Here is a 20142-nt window from a genome sequence, read left to right as displayed (position 1 = left end):
GGGGGTTTGGGGGCTGCAGGGGGTGTGGGGACCGAGTGCAGGCTCTGGGAGGAAGTTTGGGGGTTGGAGGGGGTGTGTGGAAAGGGGAAGCGGGTGCAGGCTCTGGGAGGGGGTCGGGGGTGCGGTGCATACCTGGGGCTCCAAGGCAGGGCGGGCCAGGGGGCCTGTGTGCGCTTCTGCCCCCAGGCACCGCCCCCACAGCGTCCCATTGGCCGCAGGGACATTTGGGGCGGAGGCAGCGCACGAAGGCACAGCCCTGCCCCACCCCTAGGCCGCAGGGAGGGGCCGGCAGCCACTGGAGTGAGCAGGCAGATGCCGCTCAACTCCGCTGTGCAGCCGGGGTCCGTGAGGGGGGAGCATCCAGGGGCGGCAGGTGGGGCCAAGGGAGAGACCCAGCCCCAAAATAGCTGAAGTCCTGTGGGCCACATTGGGGAGGCTCGCGGGCTGCAGGTGGCCTGTGGGCCGGGAGTTTGAGACCCCTCATTTAGATAGCACCATTAGTATGCATGGTGTTTTACCAACCAGCCCCGGCTTTAGGACCTGCGGGGCCTGATTAGAATACCCGGCAGCGGCCCGGGTCTTCGGCGGCACGTTGGCGGCGGGGGGGTCCGCTCCGCGTCTTCCGCGGCACTGAAGGACCCACCGCCACCGAAATGCCGCCGAAGACCCCGGAGCGGACACTCCAACCCCCACCACCGAAATGCCGCCGGAGCGGACCACTGCCGGGTGAGCCTAAGGCGTGGGGCCCTCTTAGGCGCGGGTGCGGGGCCCTCTTACCTGCGGGGCCCGATTCCAGGGAATCGGGGGAATCGGCCTAAAGCTGGCCCTGTTACAGACAACTGTCTAAATCACAGTAACAAAATAGAAATCCCAGCAATAGCTTTAAGCTTGTTCCAGCCAGCATGACAGAGAGAAAGAGAGAGAGAGAGAGAGAGAGAGATGCTTTTGTGTCTACCTCTAATGGAAGGTGCTCAGATACCATGGTGATGGGCAGCCATATAGAGACGTAGATTGAAAGAGATGAAGACAATTTCCCTTTCCTAAAGAGCTTTCAGTGTAAAACAACAATGGGACAATTGGCTTTTCCATGTCCAGAAATTCCTTATTTTCTTATGAGTCATTGCTGGTTAGAGTAAGTCATTTTGAATCCCACACACATTGGCTCTGTGTACAGAAAGCCTCTGTATGTCAGAAATCAGGTTTCTTATTGTCATATGTAGGCCCTGTCTATGCTAGCAAAACTTCCAAAAATTTCCCACTCTGGAAACACCATTTCAGCTCCATGGTGCTTAGCAATGTTGCAAATCCCAATGTATATGGGCCATTGGCATTTTTAACACCTGAATGCATGTTGCTCGGAGCAGGTCTAATCAACATGGTTTTAAAAATGCTAGCAGCAGCAGCCAATATCCAGTCTATACTAGTGGAGCAGAATTGGTGTTAGTAACAGTGAAGATTTTTTTTAAATATCCCTAGGGATGCAGAGGGTAGCCCCTTTTTGGGGATGTGCATTGTGCCAGCATCTGTTCAGGATACTCACAGTTAATTCATACAGTTTCTCATTCTCAGAATCTTTTACTTAAGATGCAAAACTTTCAGTTGTTTCCTTCATATTTAAAGACTGGAATTAACTCATGTCCTTTGGTGGGGATATCCTTTAAGCCACTGTATTGTTGTTACATTCCCCCTTCAGGGACCCTATTTGCTAGGACATAGAGCATGTGTTCACTAAACCCATACCAATGCTGCTTCTAGAGTGGTCATAAGGGTGCAGGGTAGATTAGAGGATTCTTAAAACGTGAAGAAAATCAGCAACAATGTGAAATTTTTCAGTCTTTCTGGCTAACTTTATACTGAAATCACTTCCTCTTCCATCTCCCTAAGGGGTGCCATGCTGTGGGGTACAAGTGGGAAAGGCCCTTAAGGCCCCCCGATATCTACTTCAGCTCTTGTTACTGTATTTCTGACTTTCTCACATTTGTTCTTACTCTTATCACTAAGAATGAGGCTGGAGAAATGGAGAACCCCCAAAGGACACCTGTTCGGACTGGATATCTGGATGCTATCAGATTTGCAATTTACTATTCTAGTGGGGTTTGCAGCACAGACCTAAGTGGTAGCTGGCTCTTGTGACTGGATAAGGCTGATAACTCTTTGGACACATACAGTGCTTTACACGTGGATAGCCCCTTTCGACTGAGAACTGAAAAGCAGGTTACAAAGGAAGCTAGGTATCCTTACAGCCATGTGCACTCCATTGCAAGCCAGACCCAATTCTGCAGCAAGCGCCCCTGGTTTCTTGGAGGGTTTTCATTGAAGTATATATTAAAAGTAACAATATCATCCATACAGTCACCCTGTGTTGTTTATTTTTATACTAAATTCCATTTATTTTATGTTGTCCCATCTATTCGCCTTTGAATGTGCCTTAGATATACACACTGGCAGTGCAGAGCTGAGTTATAAAAACTGTCAGGAGAGAATGTCCTAATTTTCAGACTGAGAACGCCCCCTGAAGTCATCAGCCTATGGTTTGATTTATACCATACCCATTGTCCTGCTCTTTACACAAATTCACAACAATTAAAGAGCCCCTGTTCCTATTCTGTTGTTCTATGAGGAAGATGAATCGACTGTACACTTAGCAAGGAAACAAACAAACAGTCGAGCACAGGAAGAAAATCAATTGCCGCAGAGATTCCTTCACAGGCAATTCCTTCACAAGTGATAAGATAGACAGCAAAAGCAGAGGAAGCTTTGTACAACACAAGGTCTAAATGACAAATCATTGTAAGTCCAGCCCATACTCGAGGTACAAATCAGAGCCAGTTTTGGTTCCCTTCTATTTCACCCCACGGCTCAGTAGCTACGGCGTCACCTAATTAAACTATGTCAATTCCTCAACCCTCACAGACATGGGTGGGCTGTGGCGGGAAGCTGAAGAGTGATTTATGGGGCCAAATTCATCCATCATGGAATTCTGTGGGGGATAATTTTGGCCCACTGAGGCAAAAAAATTCGCTGCCAGGTTGATACGTGTGTGTACCATGCTTCCACTTTACTGGCCTTTATTTTCTGATAAAACAGGCCTTCGGTTTCCGAAGATATTGCCCAGGGAAACTGTTGGCGTTAGCTTGTCAGAGTCCCCTGCGAGCAGTGTCAGTGTCCCCTCCCTCACAGACACACACATACTCCATTGTTCCTATCCATCAGCCTAACCCCAAAACAAACACTGCGAATTCTCATCCCGGGGGGCACCCCGCCAAAAAAAGTCTAACCAGAGGAAACAATTTCAATTGAAACTGGGGCCTCCTGCGGCTGCAGTTTACGAGGAGCACTGCCAAATCTGCCTCTCTTGGCGAACAAATTGTTCAGACTTCAGACCTGTCAGCAGGGTCAGGCAAGCCTCTGATTTTTAAAAAAATGAGTCTAACATTATGTTATTTTGAGGCCAGGTTTGCCACAAAGGCAGAAAAATAAACTAAACCCAAAAGACAGAGCGCTTTGCATATTACAGCTATTCACTAGTGATCAGCATTGAAATACAATACACTAGGGATACTTCACACATCAGTGACAAGCTTGCAATGTCCTACTTGACTTTTTCATGTAAAGTGCCACGCCCTATGCTTCCCCACAGGTGCATGGAAGGTGAGGTAAATGGTGGCCTTAGCGCCACAGGTGTGGATTAAAAATGCTCTCCCTTTTTGGCCTTCCTCCTGCCCATGCTATCATTTCCCTCTCTTTAAGGCCCACTACTGTGCAGTGCTGGTTGCTCTCCGCTCCCAGACCTTTGCACCGTGCAGAGTTGGGTCTTTTGTCAGTCTGCTTTAAGGAAGCTTTCCCATCCTTGGACTATCCCTCTGTTAATGTGCCATCATGCTACAGGTAGGGATCAAACTGGGCTGGGCTAGTAGCAACTTGGCAAGGCAGTTCTTTCCCGTGGGGGGCGTTATCTTGCACTCTTGAATCCATGCTTTCATTTTAATTCTCTTTTAAAGAAGTGTAACTTGGATGCAAGCCCGTGCAGCGTTGTCTGCCTGAGTCTGTAGCCAGATAAATGTAATCCTTGTGAAGGGTGCTAGAGCCACATCCCTCATAAAGTCCTAGGCTTTATCCAGAGACTAGGCATGGCCCACAGCAAGCTTCCTAAAGCAAAGCAAGCTTCCAAAAAACAGTCCCACCAGTGTGTCTCATATCTGACCCAGAGGCTCAGATGAGAAAGTAGTTTAGGGGGTACATATCTGCCAGCACCCTGAAAGAAAACAACAGTCAATTGAACAAATCAAATAAATTTAAATAAGTGCACCCAATTTACATACATTTAAATATATTTGCATACAGTTTTGCGTGGGTGTTGACAGAGCCATAGATGCAGAAAGGAAAAGGTGGAGCAAGGTTGGGGGATGGAGCAAGGGAGAAGGACCAAGTGAGACCCTAGCATTCCTACCAGCAGCAACACTTCCCTGTCTTTTCCCCCAGAGCAGTCCTTCATTCTCCATCCCCAAGTTTTCATTCTTAACCCCCAAACTCTCCACTGCATTTCATTCCCAAAATCCCTCTTCATTTCCCTCCATCGCCCCCAGAAACATTTCATTTTAGCCCCCCTCTTTTTAAGCATTTGGGAGTAGCAGCTCACAAGGGCTCTCTTCACACACAGCCCCCACACTCCAGCAGAGGCATGGATCTTGGTGTCTCTTTATCGCTTCCCCAGGTGTGGGTCATGGGGCTGTGCATAGAGAGTGCAGGTTCTGCGCAGCTGTCAGGAGCAGCTGCTCCCCAGCTAGTTGAAGCACAGGCAAATTCCAGCCCTGTAGCAGAAGCAGAAGGAGGAGAGACTGTGAGGTCAACCTGTCCCTCAGCTGGTGGATTGGTTGCCCTTCCCAAGAAGGTAGGGGGCTGGGGAAGAGCAGCCAATCAGAGGAAAGTTCCCTGTAGGCTAGTGGGTTTTCCCCGTTGGCACCTAATCAGAGTCAGAAAATCCATAAGTTCTAGCTGATGAGAAGACAATTCAGTCTATTGAGTCCTTGGCCTCTGTGCTCGGACTGACACCAAGTTCACGTGGTGGAGGGGGCTTTGTTTTTGTGTAACATGGATGCTGTGCTCTGAGAATTGGCAAGGGACCATCTGCCAGTCATCAGATAGAACTGGGCACAGTACTCAGTGCTGGGGAGGGCAAGCTGCAGTTCGAACATCAGCGCCTTGGGAAAGCTGCTAATTCAAACCAACAAAGAAATCTCATCCTAGCACAATTTTACACCAAACAGCCTCCCTGAGGCCTGTACACCAGTGCAGTTACCTCAACGTTTTTGATCAGGGCCCACAGGGACTTGGGTCACTGTAAGAAACCTGCGCTGGCTGTTAGATGCTGGTGGAGCTATTGCTGCAGTAAGGTGGCAGTGCTGAGAGAGGCTGGAGCTTGTGGACTGCAGGTAGAGCTTTGGCTGGTGATAGTGGGGGCAGGGCCTGACTGGGAGGCGGGAGGAAGGGTGTTCACATTTTTGCCCTCACAATGCTCAGCTTTGGGGCAGCGCTGCTTCAAGAAGCTGTGATGCTGCCCCCACAGCCACTTGAAGTGCTGAGTCCCCTCCCCACCTCCCTGTGTGTGGGCAGGCCATAGGAGGGGAGGGGAGCAAGGAAGCAAAGTCAGGGCAGTATCAGTAGGAAGCTATGGCTCCTCTCTGCTCCCGCTGAATCCCAGTGGCTGTGGAATCTTTCTACATTTCCTCCTTCTCTCAGTTGCTAGGTTACAACTTAGCACAGTGGTTCTCAAACTTGTTTGATCGTGCCCCCCTTCTTTGTGTCTGTAATAGTTAACCTCCCTTCCCCACTCACCCATGGGTGCCCACTGGCCACCCAGCTCTGAAAGCAGAGCAGAGAGCAGCAGCTGCTGGGTGCCCAGCTCTGAAGACAGTGCCCTGCCAGCAGCAGCACAGATGTAAGGGTAGCAATACCATACCATGCCATCCTTACTTCTGCGCTGCTGCTGGCAGCAGCACTGCCTTCAGAGCTGGGCATCCGGCCAGCAGCCACCACCTCTGGCCACCCAGCTCTGAATGTGTACGGCAAGGTAATTTTTTTCCTAAAGCATCTCATGCTCTTTCCTCCCCAGAATACATTCTGTTCCTCCCCCAGCCCCCAGGGGCACATCCCCCAGGTTGAGAATCTCTGATTTAGCAAATGCTCTCTCAGGACCCACCTGCACATTGTGTGCTGCATGCCACTCAGTCTCTGTCAGCCTCACATTCCTCCTCTTCACATTTGTTCAATTCCCTCTTTTAGGGCTTCTCTTCACTATGGGGGTAAGTCGACTTAAGTTACGCTACTCCCGCTATGTGAATAACATAGCTGGAGTCGATGTAGCTTAGGTCGACTTACCCCGGTGTCTTCACTGTGCTGCGTCAACGGGAGATGCTTTCCCGTCAACTTACCTTAATCTTCTTGGGGAGCTGGAGTACCGGGATTGACCGGAGAGCGCTTTGCCATCGATTTACTGGGTCTTCACTAGACCTGCTAAATTGATCCCTGCTGCATTGATTGCAGCAGCGTTGATTTCCCCGTAGTGGAGATCAGCCCTAACGCTCATGCTTTTAAAAATGCTTCTTGAAATGTGGAATCGACATGAGTTGAACTTCAGAAGATTATTTTGGGGAAAGCTTCCACAGATCATTTCATAGCTAGCTTAAACTCAGTGTTGCCAGTTCTTGTTATAATTTTGTGAGCCCAAAATAATGGATGGTTGTGTTTTTAAGAGCCATATCCCTTGTGTGCAAGTTATTATGTGAAATAACTAACTAAATAATATTTATTAATAAAAAGTATGTTTCTAACCCTCATAATTGTGGAGAAAAGCCTGGAAATGTGAACAGATTTATCCCAAAAGGTCAGAAAACATAAGGCAAATAAAAATCCACATTTATTATTTTCTTTAAATTTCACTTTTTTAAGCCAATCTCATGATTTTGGGGGCCTGGGTCATTATTTTTGAACCACTGGGGTTAGCAATACAGTAAGCTGAAAGTTTCTTGAGACATGGGTTATGTCTTCATTCTCATATAAAGTGCCTTGCACACCTTAAGCATCATATACAAATGTTAAATAACTGTATAAATATTTCATTGGGAGAGCTTTTGTGTGTGTGTGTGTGTGTGTGTGTGTAGGACTGAGATAGATCGCCAAATTAGACTTGTCAGCATTAGCAAACATCCTATGTATAATTCAGTGGTAGCGATGATGGAGCTGAACATATGGAGACTTAGGGATCCTAAGTTTGCCTCTGAGGAAACAGTCAATGATTTCAGTTACAGTAGTGTAAATCCAAAATAACTCTGTTGATTTCAATGAAGTCCCACCGGAGACAGTGGATATTGAAGATTATCAACAGTGCAACAAAACGAAAGGAGAATCTGGCTGATAGATTCTTAATTTTAGATTTCTAATGATAAAAATAGGAATAAAATGTTGTGCAACAAAATGACATAGGCATTCAGACTGTCCTCCTCTTCTTTCTTAATTACAAAAACCTTCCCAATTAAAAAAAACAGGTAGAAATGGTTAATCGAATCTTGGTGTAATGCTTTTATGCATTAGGACAATCAGTGGCATTGAAACAATTTGTATAGTGGGGGGTGCTGAAAGCCATTGAACAAAACTGTAAACTCTGTATATGATGGAAACCACTTCAAGCCATGAGGTGCTGCCACACCCCCAGCACCCCTACTTCCAGCACCCCTGATTACAATTAAACAGAATGAATACTAACTAAAATTTTGTTTTGACATATAATTAAACCTATGTTTAAGAAGTAATAGGTAAGACATGCTTATTCGTTCAAATATTTGTTGCCTAAAACATGTAATGACTTTTACACAAGTCGTGTCTGTGATAAAAACTGGACAGGGTAGTTAAACACAGGCTGCTGAGCTTTCAGAGAGAATTGTTGCTTAGGGAAGGATACGGTTTGATTTGAATTTACATACAATATTTCATAAAAGATCAAAATCAGAAGAGATTTCCCCGGCCTCCCCAGATACAAATACATTGGACAATTCCTTTTTGACAATGAAGATCAGAAGTTTTAAAGGGAGCTGGTGTTGTACTTTGTTGTCATGATTAAGGTGAGGCTCAAGAGATAGGTGTTGAGCTAATGCTGTTGTATTTTTCCTCAGAGTCCAGATGAATTACTATAGAAGAGTAGGAATAAAAATTCCAAACTGATCAAGAGGTCAAAATGTATTGTGGCCCTTGGATCAACACCAGAGAAATCCAATTGTCTCATAGCAGTTACAGGGAAGCAACATACAGCATAATTAGTAAGATTTAGTGACTCAAACCAAACGTTGATTTGTATGAGAAAGTGTTGCATTAAAACCTTTCAAAATAGATTACACACCCTCTTTAGCAAAAATATATGATAACAATGTGTTAAAGAGAAAAGGTTATTTTCTAACTAAGATGATTGAATAACTCAGTGAATATGGCTGGCATAAAAATCTGGGAAGGGGTGCGGGGGGGAGGAAGGAAGAAGCAGGGCTAGCAAGCTCTAAATCCTCTGCCAAATCCCCTTTTCATAATTTATAGTCTGTCACCAGTTTATCACAGAGAACTGTCCCTCTTTTTCTCATTCTACAGGCTTCTTTCCCAGTGGACAGTCTCTGCCAGCTGTCTAGGCAGCAGGAACGTCCTTTTTTTCCCAAGCCTCGACCTGTGGGAAAATCTTCATTGGCCAGTAATTGATTCCACCCTGCCAGCTCCATTACTTTAGTCTACAGTCAAACTGCCAGCAATCTGGAGACAGGCAGCCTTAGCCCTCCCTTGCTCCCACTATTGAAGTCCACTCCTAGCCGTGCTGCTAGCTATTGGGTCTCTGAGTTGATGTGTCAGCCCGCCCTGCAATTAGCACTAATCTGAAAATTGGCCTCTGCTTGCAAAGCCAAGCACCTGACAGCTAATTGTTTATGTCAGATTGATGTGCATTTAATATGGAAAGGTTATTTATCAAAGGGAACTTTTTTCTGTTTGTCTTAGCTCAGAGCAGGGAGAATTGCCACAGGCACTTCGAGCCCACAAACCAATAAAGATCTTATACTTCATTTAACTTAAGGAGCCTGCTAAATACCCTTTCTAAATCCTCAGCTCCAACCTAGTGCAGTAGTCATCTGTTTACCTTTCTTATAAAGAAACTGCTGCTAGCCAAGTTAGTGGTTTTAGTCTTTTTTTTTTTAAATCAAAATATTGAGGGAGGGGAAAATACCACAGAAGGAAGCACTAAAGCCAACTAAGAAATTAAAAATAACGATATTTAAGATTTTTGAATCACTTTAAGGACCTGCCGGTCTTTTCTAATCTATCTATCTAAGGTTACTAATCTTATCTATCCATGTAAGGAAATACCTAGGATAAAATGCTGGCCCTATTGAGAGTTTTGCCATTCACTTCAATAGAACCAGAATTTCACTCCAAGTATCCTCTTTATATTGAGGTAAAGTTATTTAGGCCCCGATCCTGCAATTGGATCACAATGAGCAGGCCTGTGTGCTTTCGGATCCCCATGGATCTACTGAGGTTGTGAGCTCTCTGGGGCAGGGACCCTCTTTTTGTTGTGTTTGTACATTGCCTAGCACAGTGGAGCCCTGGTCCATGACTGGGCTCCTAGGCACAATGCTAATCAATACTAATACCGACGGTTGACCCTCACTGATCCAAATGCAGGACGGGACCCTTTGTTGTGAAAGGCATTATCTACATACTCACCAAGATTTGAAGAGTGACTACTACACCCCAGCTAAGGTGTATTATCATAGAATCATAGGGATAGAAGGGACCACAAGAGTCATCTAGTTTAACCCTCTGCCAAGATGCAGGATTTGTTGTGTCTAAACTATCCAAGACAGATGGCTCCAGTCTCCTTTAGAAAACCTCCAGTGAAGAAGCTTCCACAACCTCCTGAGATAGTCTGTTCCATTGTCCAACTCTTCTTACAATTAGGAAGCTTTCCCTGGGATTTAATCTAAATCTGCTATGCTGTAGTTTGAACCCATAGCCTCTTGTCCTGCCCCATGAAAGAACTTTTCTCCATCTTTTTTTATGGCAGCCTTTCAAGTATTTGAAGACCACTATCATATCCCCCCTTAATCTCCCTTTTTCCAAACCTTCAGCCTTTGCTCATATGGCTTCATTCCATCCCTTTGATTATCTTTGTTGCTCACCTCTGGATCCTTTCCAGTTTCTCTACATCCTTTCTATACATTGGTGACCAAAATTGGACACAGTACTCTAGCTGAGGCCTAACCAGCACCAAGTAGAGTGATACCATCACCTCCCGTGACTTGCATGCTATGCCTCTGTTAATGCAACCTAAAATTGCATTTGCTTTTTTTGCAACAGCATTGCATTGCCAACTCATTTTGAGGTTGTGATCCACCTCAACTCCCAGATCCTTCTTAGCAGTGCTGCTGCCAAGCCAGTTTTTCCCCATTCATTTTGTATCTGTGCATCTGGTTTTTCATCCTGAAGTGTAGCACCTTACATTTGTCTTTGTTGAATTTCATTTTGTTGTCTATAGCACAGTTCTCCAATTTATCAAGATCCTTCTGAATTTTAGCTCTATCCTCCAAAGCATTAGCAACCCCCCACCCGCAGCTTTGTGTCATCTGCATACTTGATCAGTGTGCTTTCTATACCTACATCCAGGTAATTAATAAAGATGTTAAAGAACACCAGACCTAGAACAGATCCCTGTGGAACCCCACTTGAGACCTCCCTCCAATCCAACATCATTCCATGAATAATTACTCTTTGTTTGCAGTTGTTTAACCAATTATGTATCCACTTAATAGTAGTTCTGTTGAGCCTGCATTTCTCCAACTTACTTATCAGAATGTCTTGTGGGACTGTGTCAAAAGCGTTGCTGAAGTCCAGGTATATTATGTCCACCGCAGTCCCCCAGCTACCAAATCCGTTACCCTGTCAAAGAAGGATATCAAGCTGGTTTGGCATGATTTGTTCTTGGCAAATGCATGCTGGCTGATAGTGATGACCCCTTCATCCTCCAGGTATTCACAAATTGAATGTTTTATACATTGTTCTAGTAGCTTCCCAGTTAGTAAAGTCAGGCTGACTGGTCTATAGTTCCCTTGCTCCTCCTTTCCCCCCTTTTTAAAGATGGGCACTACATTAGCCCTTCTCCAGTTTTCTGGGACTGCTGCTGGCATCCATGAGTTTATAAATATTACTGTCAATGGCTCCAAGATTTCTTCAGCTAATTCCTTCAGTACCCTTGAGTAAACAGCGTCATTGCCGGCATTTGCCTGATGTCAAACACCATACTACCTAGCTTCACTGGATAAAGCTTTTAAAGAAACCAAATGTAATATTTAAAAAGAATCATATTTGTCCTGACAGCAAGTGACAACCATATTGGCCTAAAGAACTTCAGTTTATTTTATGGTCCACCTGAAATATGTAATGAAAACAATGAGCATTTGCAATGGCAGAGAAGAGATTAGCATAGTCTGTGGAATTGAAGGGGATGACAGAAAGATATTAGTGGTACACATGAAACTCAAACACAAGCTGTAATACAAAGAAAAAACTCTGGGGCTCTCAAATGAAAAATATACAGTATTTATGGAAATTATATATGAAAAGCAATAAATCAGACAGAATGAAAACACAACAACTGTTTGATACAAATCATATTCTGACAGGGAAACTAGAAATGCCTGTGTACTTGTATTAAATGATCCCCAGTGTTCATTCCAGAGATGGAGGAAAACAGTTTTATTATACATCAGCTCCGTCCTCTAACTGAATAGAGTTAGTCAAATGATATTTGTCAAGTAATTAATTCAATGTTTTATATTTGAAAAAAAATCAATATTTTTCCATCTTAAAGAACTAGACTAAAATTAATAAAGAGACATGATTTTTTCTAAGTTTGAAAAAAAAACTTTCAAATAAAATATCAATGAATTTTCTTTTCATCGTTGATTAGGCCCTGTCTGCACAATACATCTATTAATTATAATAAGTGATGTGTTTGGTGTCATAATGTAATATTTAAAAATTTGGAGGTGAGTTAGAAAACCCACAATGTTTATTAAGAGTAATCAATTGAACTAGGTGAGCAGGAGAGCGTGAGTGTTAGAGACGACAGAGAGATCAGTTTCAAACTGCGCTTTACAGAATTGCACCCATACAAAGCTCCAGCTGCCATTGGAGTCAATGGCAAAACTCCCATTGATTGTAATGGTGCAGAATCCAGGTGCACAGAGAGCACACTGAGAGCCAAAACATTCCTCAATGAACAAAATGCACAATAGCTACATCACATCAGAACAAATTTTAATTGGTTGAACACACCCTGGAGGTAGGAATCTCCCTCTGGCCCCAATTCAGGAAAGTACTGAAGCATGTGCTAAACTTTAAACATAAGCTTTAAATCTCATTTGGGTTTCTCTTTGACTAGGATTTAAAGGTGTGTTACTGGAATGTTTTGGCAGCATAGATTTTAACTGGACCAGCTAGCACATGTTGAAGTCTACACTTTTGAAATGTGTTAGCAAACTCATTCTAACACCACATCTTTAAATCCTACTCAAGCCAAAACCAATGGAATTTAAGCACGTGCTTAAAGCATGTGCTTAAATGCTTTGCTGAATAAGGATGGATTTTAGCACCTTTTATCCTAGTCAATAAGTCAAAACAAATGCAACAACTTCCATGTGATTGAAACACAGGGGTGGGCAAACTATGGGCAGCGGGATTGCCACCCTCATGGTGCTGCGGGCCCCATGCCGCTCCTGGAAGCGGCTGGCACCACGTCCCTGTGGTCCCTGGGGGAGGGGAGGGGCAGAGGGCCCCGCGCGCTGCCCTCGCCTGCAGGAACCACCCCCCGCAGCTCCACATTGGCCGGGAACGGGGAACTGCAGCCAATGGAAGCTTCGGAGGAGGTACCCGCAGGCGAGAGCAGCACGTGGAGCCCTCTGTCCCCCTCCCCCAGGGGCCACAGGGACGTGGTGCTGGCCGCTTCCAGGAGCGGTGCGGTGTGGGGCTAGGGCAGGCAGGGAGCCTGCCTGAGCCCTGCTGCGAATTGCTGCCACCCCGAAGGTGCTCAAGGTAAGTGGCACTCGGCTGGAGCCTGCACCCCGCACCACAACCCCCTGCCCTGAGCCCCCTGGACCCCAACCCCCTGCCTTGAGCCACCTGCCACACCCCTCCTGAACCCCAACCCCCTTCCCTGAGCCCCCTCCTGCACACCACACCCCCTCCTACACCCTGCACTCCAACCCCCTGCCCCAGCCCTACATTCATGGCCCTGCATGCAATTTCCCCACCCAGATGTGGCCCTCGGGCCAAAAACTTTGCTCACCCCTGCTTAAACACATGCTTAAATAGCTTCCTGAACAGGGCTGCTTTCTCGAATCAGGTCAAGCATCCCTGTACCTAGGAGAGGCCTTCATAGGGTCCAGGGGAGGGAGTGACAGTGCTTTAGGAGTGCTGAGCCTTCCTGTGCCAGAAGGGATAACTGTATTGGGAGAATCCCTTCTGTGTGCAGATCTAGGGAGCACAGTGTAGGCCCATGGTAGGAGCTGGACTGACAATCCTGGGGGCTGAAGTCTCCTGTTAATAGAACAAGTACAGTACAGCTAGAAACAGCCCATGTTACCCCATGCCAGCCCATCTACAGGCTTCATTCTTGAACCAAAGAATTTTGGAGACTAATTCTGACAGCTTATTTTATTTCTTCAGTTTACACAATTTGAGTGTTACTAATGGAACAATTAGTCAGATGCTTTGCACAGTATTTAAATTACCAATTAATCTGTTAGCTCAGCAAGGGTTTCAGCAAAAAAAAGAAAAAAAACATTTTAATTATATACAGGATTTCTCATTCTCATGTATTAGTAGGACTGGACACTACATATCCCTTGTAATCTAGAACAATGGTTTGTTTCTTAGTATTTGTGAAAAGCCTCTCTCTGTCAGATGGGAACAAATACATGTATTCCTCTGCTGTCTCATATTTTGGATTACTTTTACTATCTTAGAAAAGGAAAAGAGAGCACACATCCATGAGAAAGGGGCGTCAGCATGTCCAACCAAAACAAACAGTGACATGATCCAAGATTCAGGTACATCACGTAAATACTCAAATGGACATTTTTAATAAGAAAAAGAATGGAAGTGAAAAAACACCATCCATTGTATTATTCGATAATGCTGCTCCATTGGTATTAAATGCTTATCTTGACATCTAAGCACTTTCTGATAACATACTCAGGTTTACTCTGAGTACAGGGTGTACCAAGTCTCTGAAAACCTGCTATTGTTGAAGACTACGTAAAATGGTAAATCAAAGTGTTACTCCCTCCCCCCCCCAACAAAAAATAAAACAAAAAAACCAAATTACTGTGTTTCAGTTGCTCCTTTGTAAAATTCAAGGAATTTATAGAGAAGGAAGGCTGGGAAAGAAGGAACAGAGGACTAAAACACACATGATTTTACATTACAGAATACATGATGGCACGGTGTGGTTAGAAGGTTTTATTAAGTGTTACTTTTATATGGCTGAATTACAAGAGCAGCTTAGTGAAGAGTGGAAAGATATCTGAATATTTATTGAAATTCAAAAGTGAAATTTGATGTGCCCTTTTGTGTTCAGTTTCTGCAAACATTTAAGCAAACATTGGCTCTGTGGATATGGGGAAAATGGTGAATGTGATATATCTTGACTTTAGCAAAGCTTTTGATATGGTCTCCCACCGTACTCTTGCTAGCAAGTTAAAAAAGTATGGATTGGATGAATGGACTATAAGGTGGATAGAAAGCTGGCTAGATTGTCAGGCTCAACGGGTAGTGATCAATGGCTCCAGGTCTAGTTGGCAGCCAGTATCAAACAGAGTGTCCCAGGGGTTGGTCCTGGGGCTGGTTTTGTTCAACATCTTCATTAATGATCTGGATGATGGGATGGATTGCACCCTCAGCAAGTTCGCAGATGACAATAAGTTGGGGAGAGAGGTAGATATGGTGGAGGGTAGGAATAGTGTTCAGAGGGACCTAGACAAATTGGAGGATTGGGCTAAAAGAAATCTGATGAGGTTCAACAAGGACAAGTGCAGAGTCCTGCACTTAAGATGGAAGAATCCCATGCACCGCTACAGGCTGGGGGCCGACTGGCTAAGCAGCAGTTCTGCAAAAAAGGACCCGTGATGAAGCGTGGGGTTCTGCAAGCATATAATAAATAAGTTTAGTAGATGCATGTGAAATTTATCATATGCCTATGACTGCATCACAGGCCAATTTATCCATCTCCCAGGCCTTTTCTAACATTGCACTCCCCTCAGCCACTTCACACAGCTGCCATATTAAAAAAGAAAATCAACCTGCTAGAGAAATATTTCCTCCTCCATCCCAGAATGTAGAATCTCCCCCAGTTATTAGATTTTCCTGAGACCCAGGATGGACAAGATTCAGATCCAAGTCTATAACTATCTGAGGTTCTGGAACATCCTTCCTATAGAAGTGGAGGGAGGATAGGAGAAAACAATCTACCTAGTTTTAAGATGGAGCCTGATAAGTTTGTGACAGTGTACCCCATAAGGCTTTATGGGGAGGGGGTGCTTATAAATGTATGTATGACATAATTGGAATATGTTTTGTGCTGCCTGTGCCATGTAATATATCTCTGTAAAGATTATAGTCTATTATATCTATTCATCCTATTTGTACATATATATCATTTTCTACTTGAGGTTAAGAATATGGGCTGTATGCTTGCTTGGTTTCTAAGTAAGCTTTGGGAGGCATTTAGTCAGCTTCTTTAGGAAGGAATTCGCCAGGTTAAGTACCTGATCAGGAAACACTTGGAGAACAATGCACCTTGGAATGCTCCAATCCACATAAGAAGTCTTCCTGGAGCCATGCAAGATACCATGTGAACAATGGCTTCGGCCTGTAAAGACTGAGTCATGCAGGGACATGTGACTTGCCCAGGTGACTCCAGAACTCCATCTTGGAGCTGGACTTTGCATAGGAGGGAGGAGGTGGGTCTCCACCCACAAGAGAGAGTCTATTTAAACCTGTGGGAGACCCCTCCATTTTGTCTTGAGCTGGCTAAGGAAGGAGCCTCTTCACCTCCCCAGGATACTCCAAGGGAACTGGAACAAACGACAGTCAGTATAGGGGGTGTGAGTGATTGCTGGACCCAGGCTAAAAGGAGATTAGCCTGTAAAAGTGAGCATTCTGGAACTGGTGAGGAACTTATCTGTATTTAGTTTGATTAGACATAGATTTGTGCATTTTATTTTATTTCACTTGGTGACTTACTTTGTTCTGTCTGTTACTACTTGGAACCACTTAAATCCTACTGTCTGTATTTAATAAAATCACTTTTTATTTAGTAATTTACTCAGAGTATATATTAATACCTGGGGGAGCAAACAACTGTGCATATTTCTCTATCAGTGTTTTATGCAGGGTAAAATGGATTTATCTGGGTTTAGACCCCATTGAGAGTTGGGCATCTGAGTGCTAAAGACAAGCACACTTCTGTGAGCTGTTTTCAGTTAAACTTGCAGCTTTGGGACAAGTGATTCAGACCCTGGGTCTGTGTTGGAGCAGACGGAAGTGTCTGGCTCAGCAAGACAGGGTGCTGGAGTCCTGAGCTGGCAGGGAAAACAGAAGCAGGGGTAGTCTTTGCACATTAGGTTGCAGCTCCCAAGGGGGTTTCTGTGATCCAACCCGTCACAAAGTTTATGAACAGGATTATATGATGGGGTTGCCTGTACAGTTGGACTCATGCTCACCTGGCTTTAAAGGCCAAGGGATGCAATAAAAGTTTATGTTTCCCTTGTTTCTGTCCTTCCTCCTTTGCTCAATCTTTTCTTTCCTTCGGCTCTACATTGTACAATGAAGAAACAATTCCTCCGTCTTTTTTTTTTGTCCGTTTTATGCAATCTAATTATTTTTACACATAAAAAATGCAGGGACTGTCTTTTCGTTGTATGTTTGCACAGCACCTAGCACAATGGGGTCCTGGTCTATGCCTAAGGCTTCTAGATGCTACAGTAAAACAAAACACACAAACAAATAATAATGAAGGTTGCAAAGTCAACCACTCAAATCTTGGAAAATGCCAGAATTAAGGTTGCCCATATAATTTAATTTGGCCCCCTTGTGTGTATGCATTATGCTAGTCTATAATTACATGATCAGATACTGTTTTTTCCCCACAGGATTGGTGCATATGGAACGTTCAGTGGTTTAAGGAACAAAACTCTTACAAACTCTATAGAGCTCAGGCAAAGGGTGATTTTCAAAAACTCATAACTCTACAACATCTGAATGGGGACAGCAAAAGGAATCTTTTAGTCCTCAGGGCTACCTCCGCTGACAAGTTTCAAGTTCCTGCTTCAAAATATGGTGGTACTAGAGATCTTCTGAAAACAATAATCAGAAGAATGTTTATAAATAATACGAAATGTTAGCCACCGATAGGGGACATTATCTTGACATATCTTCCTAGAATTATGTCAAATAAATATTCTAGTTTCTCTTCTCTGTAATAATTTCTTTTGCCTCTTACCTCATCTTTCTTTTTCCTTCCATGGATTCCCTCTCCTCTCTCCATGGTCTCTGAATTTCCTTTTCTCTGCCCCTCAGTGACTATTTTCTCTCTTCTTCCCTGTATTCACTTGCTCTCTCCTTTCCATTCTTTCCTTCTACCGTGTTCCCTTTCCTTCCTCCCTCCCTGCTCCCTAGCCTTTCATCTTTCCTTCCCCTCATTCCTCCTCCTCATCTTTGATTAAAAGATTATAGCTCTGGTTTGGCCTTCTGCTGACCCAGCATCTCAGAGAATGATGAGCACCAACTCTTGTAATAGCTGAATGGTAACTAAACATATTCAGTAGGACAATAGCCAGAGTATCTGGAAATTACTCATGCAATTTGCTCCTCTGCAGTAATGTGACTGAACCCAAAACACTGCAAACTAGTACACCTTGGAGAAAAATAAAGCAACATAGATATTCAATGGGAAGGAGATAATTGGAAATGCTGGAAGAGCCCCCATAGGACCAGTGAAAGACTTGTGGTCATGGTGAACAGCAAACTGGATATAAACTTGGAATATGATATGGTGGCAAAGAAGATGCTGTAATCTGGAATGTCTATGCAGCAGCTTGATGTTACAGAGTAGAGAGTTGATACAGCAGTCTCTGCTTATACAGAAGTTGTGAAACAGCACCATAATTAGTCACCACAGAGAGTTCTGGACACCTCAGTTCTACAACGATATTGACCAAGTTGGAGAAAAATTCAAAGAAGAGCTTCAAAAATTATTAAATGACTTAAGGAAGGATTAAAGACTATAAGGAAGATTAAAAGTTAAATACATACACTGTACGTTGGCTAAATAATGACTCTGGAATATTATTTTGTATAAATATCTGTAGGATGTAAATGCTGTGGGACAGTACAGGATGGTCCAGTTGAGTACAACTAGGAGCAACGAGATGGAACTGAGCAAAGGAAAGCTTGGGCTGATTGTCAGGAATAACTTCCTGAAAGTGAGTATCAGATCGCAGACAGACAATCTCCAAAAGGAAGAGGTGGATGCTTTCATTGCTTTAGTCATCTAGATAAGGCACTGACTAGACAACATACTATTGGGTTAGTGGGAGACCTAGTAGGACTTGTCCATTTCTAACTAGTATGATTCCGTGACTCTGATTCCCAGAAGGGATTGTTAGAGAGGAGAACCCTGTGTTCTACAAAGCATTTTATGTGATACTCAGGTGCCTGCCACCCATAATTTACAATAGCCTCCAATTCCAATTAAGCTCTGAATCAAGATTAATTTACCTGACATCCTAAGAGTACACCTTGTTTTCTCAAGGAGACAGCAGATGGGAGTTGCTTGGTCAGTCCTTCCAGTTCAATTAAAAAAAAAAAAAAAGGGATAAAATAGTCTACTTGTGGAAGAAGGGGGAGGAGGAGACAGTCCCCCTGTAGCTGCTTAATCATTGTAGTTTGACTGTACTACTACTGTCAGCACAAACTAGCAATTACAATTAATGTGCTGTGGCAATTGGATCCCACTTCTAACATGGATGGCAGGTCCCACCATTTGCATGCAATAAATTATTCAGAGCTGTCAGCTGTTCAGATGTGAATTGGTAATACTGTGGTTAACGCTCACCACATGTCTAATTTGAGGTGTGCCCACCAGTCCCAGCACCAGTTGAAATTAACACTATATTAGGGTCAGACAATTCACATCTGTGCCACAACCTCATGTGATTTCTTTAGAGAATTCCCATATCTCATTCTGCAGGTTAGACACTACATTAAAAAGCAGACAAATGAAAGAGGAGACGTCGTGACATTTAATTTCACAAGAAATGATACGTTGCTTCTTTAAGTAAAAAGAAAAAACAAAACAAAAGAAACCCCAAGTTATTCATTAAGCATAAATTGCTAGAGCCTGTGCTGAAAATTAGAAAAAAATAGACCTCAGCAAACAACCTTCTATTTTTAGCTGCACATGAGAAAAATGCAACTTTCTATACAATATCCAGTGTTATGGGTATTTCAAAAGAATAAAAGGCAGTTTTGAGCAAAAAAATTGAGGTAACTTTTAATTTTAAAACGTAATATCATAAGAAAAGCTGGAGTATACAAGTTACATAAACATTTAGGAGTAGAGGGCCAAAGCGTTCAGACTTGAGTGCCCAAAGATCAGCATCTGTATCCATATTTAGGCACCCTAATAAAAGAAGCCTGATCGTTCAGCGGGACAGCATACCTGCAGCTCATTGATCTCAATTGGAGTAGTAAATGCTTGCCATGTTTGAAAATCAGGTCATTTTTCTTTAGGTACCTAATTATGGGTTTAGGCGCCTAACTTTAGGCACCCAACATAACCGTTTTTGGATATAATATGAAGTGTATTTTAGTAGATGACATAGTAATCCTCATCCTTTATAAACCTGAAAATTCTTTATGATCAAGTATGTAAAATTAAGAACATTACAGGCCTGATTTTGAAAAATGAGCGCTCAGTTATTGCCCTGGCATGAGCAATCACAGAAACTGTCAGCTAGGTGAGCACTGCACACATTCAGTTGTGCCTATCAGGCT

The sequence above is a fragment of the Malaclemys terrapin genome, chromosome 2, assembly GCF_027887155.1.
Source record: "Malaclemys terrapin pileata isolate rMalTer1 chromosome 2, rMalTer1.hap1, whole genome shotgun sequence".
Lineage (NCBI taxonomy): Eukaryota > Metazoa > Chordata > Testudines > Emydidae > Malaclemys > Malaclemys terrapin.
Note: the sequence above shows the minus strand (reverse complement) of the source record.